Here is an 8,330-nt window from a genome sequence, read left to right on the forward strand (position 1 = left end):
CCTAGTTTCTTCTCCGTTTTTTTTGGAATCGATAAGATTAAATCAAACCCTCTTACAATCACCCAAGGATTTGGAAGGGATTGTAGCTGTTCACCAGGGGATTAAGGGTTTGCAACAGATCCAAAGGCAGAGCGAGGAAGATCTACATGCAGGTCTCCACAAACCATCCCACGGCAGCAAAGGGAAACTCGTGTCCACAGGTCTGATTCTTTCTGGAGGCTTAGAGGACATAGTAAACCTTGGGTCGAATTTAGGGCAAAGTCTTGAAGGTGGTGCGGGAAGGATCGCTCCAGTTACAAGGGCTTCCATCGCTAAGGGACCGGACGGACCAAAGAAGAAAGACGGGCAGAAGGACCTCGGCTTTGAAGGCTATCAGGATCCAAGGGGAAAAACTGACAGATCAGACCAGGGTACTCAGGTAACAAATCAATCCCCATCTGAGACTTTTATTTTATCTATAAACAACTCGGTAGTGGCCACTCCTGAGCCAAGACCACTACCCCTGATCTCTGGACTGGAAACTCAAAGAGGGCACGAGGAGAACGAGGAGTTAAGAGATATTGACACAGAAACAAAGAATAAAGGGGGGGAAAGGAAAAAACAGAGATTGATCAAATCCCAGGAGTCGGGAGGGAATCTGGTACTGGGCATGGACATGCAGATCAAAGAGGCTCTGGAGGTAGCAGAATGCACACTGGTCGGCAGGGCAAGGGTTAAGAAATTCACATCTGATTTCATCCAATCTTGGGGGGAGCAAAACTGGCACTCCGAACTCATCAGAGATTTCAGGGTCTTGACATTAGCCAAAGGATGGTTCATGGTGCGCTTTGAGAACAAAGAGGCAACAGAGTGGGTCGTGAAGAGAAATTGGGCTCTCAGGAACATTCCGGTTCTGTTCAAGAAATGGAGCCCTATGTTCGATGCAAATCATGAAAAAACCGATGTTTTCCCGGTTTGGGTAAGAGCACCAGGGTTACCATCCTTCCTCTGGGTTGAGTCAGTTTTCAAAGCTATCGAGAACAGGCTAGGCACATTCTTGGAGGCAGACATGTCTTTCCTGGAAACACATAACAGATCTATGGCTCGGATCCTAGTTAGCTTAAATCCAAGTGGAGGGTTAGCATAGAAGATTAATCTCCAATATAAAGATTATGTCTTCGAACAAATTCTGGATTATGAATTTTTGCCCTTCCGTTGCCATAGATGCCATGTATATGGACATTTGGTTAAGGAATGCCCCTTAGGCAGGCAGAGGAGAAGATTTCAGAGGACGAAGGCACGCTCAGAGAAAGAAAACAGTCAGATCCAGTCTCGACTGGAAAAGGAGAACTCAGTGCATCAGGAAGAAGAAAATATGGAGCTAGACCCGCAGCAGGGGAGGCAGAATCAGAATGTAGAAGTTCAGGATTCTTCGAGAAAAATGGCAGAAGAAGGTACTGAGCATGGGACTGCTAAAACAGTTCTGGAGCCCCCCGAAGAAGCATCACCAACTCAAAATCCAAGCTCAGGTGAGGACTCTAAGGGTACGAGTTTAGATCCTAATAATCCTTCTTTCTTTATTATAGATAATAAAGATGAATGTCTGGTCCCTGATTCCCTTATAATAAACTCTTTTCCTGATAATAAAGATAAAAATGCAAACACTAATGGATGCAATTTGGAAAACTGTATAGAAATAATTTCAGCAGCTATTCCCTCCCTAGATCTAAATTGTGATGGGTGCTGCCGTAAATCTTCTTCCCTGGCCTCTCACCCTATATGCCCTTATAACCTCCGTTCACAGGATAATAAACCCGATCCTATATCCTCGGTGGGAGGCATAGAGCCATCTATCCCTCAGAGCCAGACTAGGAAAAAAAGGGGAAGGAAATCAAATCTTTCCATGGCCTAGGTTAAATCAAAACATGATGTGGCAGACGAGAAGCAATAGTCAATTACTGGGGCACTTAGAGCGGTGCAGGGCCCTGAAACTGTTCTAAAATGATCATAACGTCATGGAACTATAGGGGTTTAGCCAGTAAACCCAAAAAATTGGCTCTTAGGGAGATGGTTATGAACTCCAAGGCGGATGTCCTTCTACTCAAGAGACTCTGGGGAAGGGAGCAAAAATCGAATCGATGCTAAATGCCCTCCTTACAGGTTGGAAATTTACAGCCATGGACTCAGACGGTCATTCAGGAGGGCTGGCTGTAGGTTATAGAGAAGGGAGAATCAAGATAAGGAACCAGTGGGCAATGAAGAAGGTGATGGGAATGGAATGTCAATCACCAGAATTTGATTTTCCTCTAACCATTCTTAATATATATGGACCTTGTCAGGGAAGGGTACCATTTTGGAATGATTTGATGGCAAATTCGTTAGTGAAGAGTAAATACATGGTGATGGGTGGAGATCTTAACTTCTCATTAGGAAGAGCGGAGGCTTGGGGTCCAGCGGCAAGGGAGGATTCGCTAACAGATTTCTTCCAGAATCTATTAATAGAAAACAATCTGATAGAAGCTAACCTCATCAAGCTAAAGCCGACATGGAGGAATAGAAGAGTAGGAGAAGCAAGAGTGGCGAAGAGACTGGACCGATTTCTACTTAATGAGGACCTATCTTCCATGATTCCATTATTTAGGCAATGGGTTGAAGAGGGGGGACCTTCGGATCATTTTCCAATTTACCTTGAACTCGCCAAGACACCCCCTAAGCCACCAGCACCTTTCAAATTTAATGCATCTTGGCTGCAAGAAGAATCATATAATAAACTTTTCAAAGAAACCTGGAGACACCCAGACAAAAGATACTCTGAGGATAAAGGATTCTTGTTCATGGAAAACCTCAAAAGGCTGAAGAAGGCAACAATCTCATGGGCAAAAGACAGGAAAGCTAAGCAGACTGAGGAAATAACTAGGATAAATGAGGACCTTCAAAAGCTAGAGAGCATAGAGGCGGATGGCTATGCGACACAGGAATCAAAAGAGAGAATTCTATCCCTGGAGAAGCTCAAAAATCAAATTCTGCTGGCAAAGGAGGAGGAATGGAGACTCAAGAGTAGAGCAATCTGGCTCAAAGCAGGGGATGAAAACACAAGTTTCTTCCACAACTATGCAAAAGGGAGGAAGAGTGCAAATACCATCTGGAACTTAAAAAATGACGAAGGAAGGGAGGCTAAGACGTTTGAATCTCTATCAGCTCTAGGGCAGAGCCATTTCCAATCCTTATTTGCAAACCAAGGTGAGGCCACCATCGCCGAGGTCATCAAAACAACGCAATGTTTCCATAGGTATGTGGAGGAGGAAGAAGCGAAGCAAGTAATGGACCCTGTAACAAAGGAGGAGGTGGAAAGTGTCATTAAATCTATGGCAAAAGAGAAGAGTCCCGGCCCGGATGGCTGGACTATAGAGATCTTTCTCCATTTCTTTGAGCTAATATGAGAAGAAATAACAGAAGTAGTAGAGGAATCCAGAAAGAACGGAGAGATCTACAGCCCCTTCAATGCAACATTCATAGCTCTCATCCCAAAAAAGGAAGCTCCTGAAACCTTTGAGGATTTTAGGCCTATTTCATTATGCAACAATATATACAAAATAATTGCAAAAGTAATAGCGCTTAGAATCAAACCAATTCTATTTGAACAATGCACCTATATCTTAACCGCATATCTTAGATAACAAGCATCACAAGCCAGGAATATGAAAAAAAAAATTACTAAGCACTATACAAAAGAACTAAAGAACTAACACCAAAGAAAAATCCAAACGCTAGTAACATTCTCTTTATGTCCCACATAACAATGACTTACACCAGAAAGGTCACCCAAGATAATTTCCAGATTGTATGACATTGCAACATAAGATAATTTCTAGATTGAATAACATTGCAACATATTTAACATGATATCTTGAAATAATTTACAACTCTAAGGACGCACCATCCCATTTTGAGACGAATTTTGAGACGATAATTTCAGGATTAAATAACATTGCAACATATTAAATTTTACAACTCTCAAGGAAGTACCATCCCAATAGCATTATTCATATAAATAAAGTTGCACCAAAAATTAATTTTGAATATCATTGCAACATATTTAACATGTTATCTGAAAACTTTTACAACTCTCAAAAAAGCAACATAGATAATTTCCAGATTATTATCTGAAAACTTTTACAATGCTCAAAAAAGCAACATAGATAATTTCCAAATTGAATAACATTGCAACATATTTAACATAATATCTTGAAATAATTTACAACTCTATAGAAGCACCATCCCAAATTGAAACGACATGCCACAAAAGATAATTTCCTAATTGAATAACATTGCAACATATTTAACATGATATCTTGAAATAATTTACAACTCTAAAGAAGCATCATCCCAATTTGAGGAGTGCCACAAAAGATAATTTCCTAATTAAATAACATTGCAACATATTTAACATGATATCTTTATCTTGAAAATTTTTACAACTCTAAAGGAAGTACCATCCCAATCTCATTCTTCATATAAATAAAGTTGCACCAAAATTTTTACTAAAAACAACATGATATCTGAAAACTTTTACACCCCTCAAAGGAAGTACTATCCCAATTTGGGAGAACATCCAAAATGGCATTCTTTGTAGAAATAAGATTGGACCAAAAAATAAGTTTGAGCGGCTATAACTGCTTTCATCAGAAGGTTCTCACTTTGCAATCCATCTAAACTTTTTATTCAAAAGTTGGTCATGTATGAGCGTTCTATGAATAAATCTAAACTTTTTAATCAAAAGTTGGTCATGTATGAGTGTGTTATGAATAAGAATGTTCTAAATCTCAATGGAAGGTGTTCTCTTTGCAGTCAATCTAACCCCTCTAATAAAACCCTCCAATCAGAAGTTGGTCTTATAACATCGTGCCATGAATAAGAGAAAGTGCTTCAATTGCAATGAAGCTAGATCCTTACAGCCACAAGGTGTCCTTATGTCAAATCCTTCCTGTACAAACAAGGCAATGACAATGAGGGTCAGTTGTCAATAAATGTGTAAGGGTGTTGCTGGCCAAAAGTCCTCTTTGAAATGGTTGCATTACTATGTTTTAAAAGTCCTCTTTGAAATGGTCGCATTATTATGTTTCTAAAGCTCTTAGTTTAGTAAATTCGTATTTTCAAGTTCGAAAAAATATACTTCACAACCTGCATATTTATATAGTTTTTGCACAGACATCTAAGTTAATATATTCCACATTCCCTTAATGTAGCATTTGTTTCAACCTCACAAGAATGTGGAATGGATTGAGTTCACTAAAATAAAAGGCCCAAATGCTACGCCAAGGGAATGTAGATTGGATTGACTCCACTAAAATAAAGTGCAACGAAATGATGCCTGCAATACCGGCAAAAACCTGCATGTTTAGAAGCATATTCTTCCAAACTTCAAAAACATAACTCACTAATCTGAGCTTCAAAACCAATAAAAAGGGAGTTACAAAAAAGTAAACATAGAAACCTGAAATCCTATACAAAAGTTTACCTGGGCATGATGTGAAGATCTTTGCATTACATAAGGACCCTCAGGCGTTCTTCAACTTCACTCTGCCTAAAAAAAGGCTTCAGGTTGCCCAGCTTGTTTTTGTGCAACTTGTTTCTTGGAACATAATTGCCTAAGCATGTTTAGATCCTCAAAACTCTCAGCAAACCTACAATAGTTTTTCAATTGTTTTTCAAAGCGGTGAATCATATGGAGTGACAAAAATTGTTAGATCTAAAATTCAAGGGAAATATTCTAAACACAAAACTAAAATGTACCGACTCTAGATTTTGGTTAGAAGCAACAGGTGCATTCGAACGTGTTGTGTTTAGTGAAGATTTGATAAGCTTAATTTTTTGAAACCGATTTTATGCTTAGTTTTTTGAAACCCATTATATGCACAAACTGTGGGAATAACAGACTCCATGGAAGACTAAGTAATATGCATTTCCAAGGCACTAAAAAAGTCTCATTGATAGAATTAACTGACTTTTGACATGGACCAATTGTTTTCTCCGGTGGTTAAAACAATTGTCTGGTTTGCTTCCTCTGTCATCTTAGAGGAAGAAGATGAAAAAGTCAGCTTAACGTGACAACCTTCTACTCAGATAATTCTTAAAAAGATCACGATATCCACGCCGAATAACAAACACCGAATCAAATCCACCACTTGTTTTCTCCACTGATTGATGTACTTTGTGGGCCCCATTGACCTTTTTTTGGTTATTTTTCGATATTAATATCATGTACTTATGGCTTTGACAATACGACTACCAAGGACGTAAAGGGCAGGCACATAGGGAAGGATGTAAAGGGCAGGCACATAGGGTTGCTAAGCAACCTTTTATAAGAAAATTGTTATTAGAAATTGTTATTATTAATATGTATCATAGAAGTCTAAATTCAGAAAATAACTTGCACGGTTCATTGGAATAACGAAATCCTTGGCGAAATCTCTAAACATAATGCATAGTAACAAAGGTTGACTAATTGGAATAACGAAATCCATGGCGAAATCTCTAACCATAATACATAGTAACAAAGGTTGACTAAATGTACTCAATACTCTCTGGATCCTTCAATAGAATTGAAGTACTTATGGAAATGAATGATTAATAAAAGTAAAGAGCACAGGACCATTCAACAGAGTATCGAATCACAAAAAGAGATACACTTTGCGGACCATAATTGTGCTTATAGTGATTCTTCAATTATCTTGCAGTTCTACACTTCAAAGGGTTAAGGCATTCAAATCATCTCATAAGCAAATGAAGAGAAATATGGATAGTGCATACCTGAGTTGGAACCCTGCTTCTTTTCAATTCTACCCATTCCATCTCGCCTATGCGCCATTTTCCGATACTAAAATATTACAATTTTCAGTTTGGGAACTACATAACAGTCACAATTTTATGCACCAAAGAAAGCTAACGAATATTACCTTCATTAGTCACTGCTTCGCATCTCCATGGAATTGAGATATTGCTTCAAGCATTGAAATCTCTCTACATTTTCGAAATCCTTGAGACGACAGAAGGCAGAGGGAAAAACAGATGCCTATACAACTAGGGAAAGGGCAGATGAATTTATACAACTAGGGTTAGGGATCGGCATTCATACCATTAGGGTTTAGCTATGCCGGATTTGCTCGCGGATCTGAAATACTTATACAATTAGGGGAACCACAGATAACTTTCACAATTAGGGTTAGGGTTTTAGCATCGCCCCATTAGGGTTTAGCAATGCCTGCTTTTCTCGGCGATCTGAAATACCTGTCTGTGCAATTAGGAGAAAGAAAGATGACTATATACAATGAGGGTTAGGAATTTAGCATTCATGCCATTAGGGTTTAGCTATGCCTGCTTTGCTCGCGGATCTGAAATACTTGGGTTTAACACTAATATGGCACTTGGATTTAGCTACAATTGATTAGCGCACGGATTCACATTTCATCCTCCCCATTTTTGGTGGGTCCTGATAGTTTCATGGGATCGGAGAGCCGATTTTGGATTTTATTCTACGAAGGGATTTGTTTTCCAGCTTTATTTCACATTTACTAATATTTTGGCATGTGTTAAAGGTGGTATTTATATTCTCCTTTATTTATTTATGTTTTGCTTTCAATAAAATTTCAAGGTGGCACTACGGATATTTGTTTTAAAATTGGGTAAGAATTATGTCAAAAAGTTAAAGTTTCACTTTTATTTTCGGAGTTTTCTTTATCAAACTTTGTCTAAACCGTTGTTTTAAAATTGGGTAAGAATTATGTAAAAAGTTAAAGTTTCACTTTTATTTATGGAATTTTCTTTATCAAACTTTGTTTAAAGCGTTCTGGTCAGTTTTAAAGATAGTGAGATATTTGAAAATATGAATGGGATAGGTAAAACATTAACTTATTGGAAAGGCATAACTTTATAAAGACATCTAACATTTTATGGCTATTCACGTAATATGGATGATAAAAAAGAAAATATATACAAACCACCCTCATTAGAATGAGGCAATTTGAGTTATTCATATACAACATCTAACACTTATAATCACAATCATTTATCTATATTAATGAGCTTTTAAAATCGTAATAAAAAAATATTTTAAAAATCTCACACATTTAAGAACATAATGATCATACTCAACCAGTTGAATATCTATTTATATCTCTTAAGAAAAAATAGTGAACTCTTTAACTCTCAAATATGCATAAGACAAAAAGAAGTTTAATAATATTTTAACCCTGAAACTAATGCAAAGACCAAGAAAATTTATATGCTATATGTGTAAGGACTCATTCTGAAGTCCTTAAACTTTGATAAAATTTCCACAATTTCACAACATA

General features: G+C 37.8%; 1 long non-coding RNA gene across 1 annotated transcript; it reads right to left on the minus strand.

Moving 5' to 3' along the window:
* Positions 1-4,676: 4,676 nt before the first annotated feature.
* Positions 4,677-7,263, minus strand: LOC149254647 (uncharacterized). The gene is made up of 4 exons (XR_016267172.1): positions 6,936-7,263; positions 6,790-6,856; positions 5,498-5,663; positions 4,677-4,963 (listed from the first exon to the last, which is right to left on the minus strand). It is a non-coding gene; the product is annotated as an uncharacterized LOC149254647 (long non-coding RNA).
* Between the last annotated feature and the right edge of the window lie 1,067 nt (positions 7,264-8,330).

The sequence above is a fragment of the Pinus tabuliformis genome, chromosome 7 (genome assembly GCF_031772625.1).
Source record: "Pinus tabuliformis cultivar Carrire ecotype Pingquan chromosome 7, CPIR1, whole genome shotgun sequence".
Taxonomy (NCBI): domain Eukaryota; kingdom Viridiplantae; phylum Streptophyta; class Pinopsida; order Pinales; family Pinaceae; genus Pinus; species Pinus tabuliformis.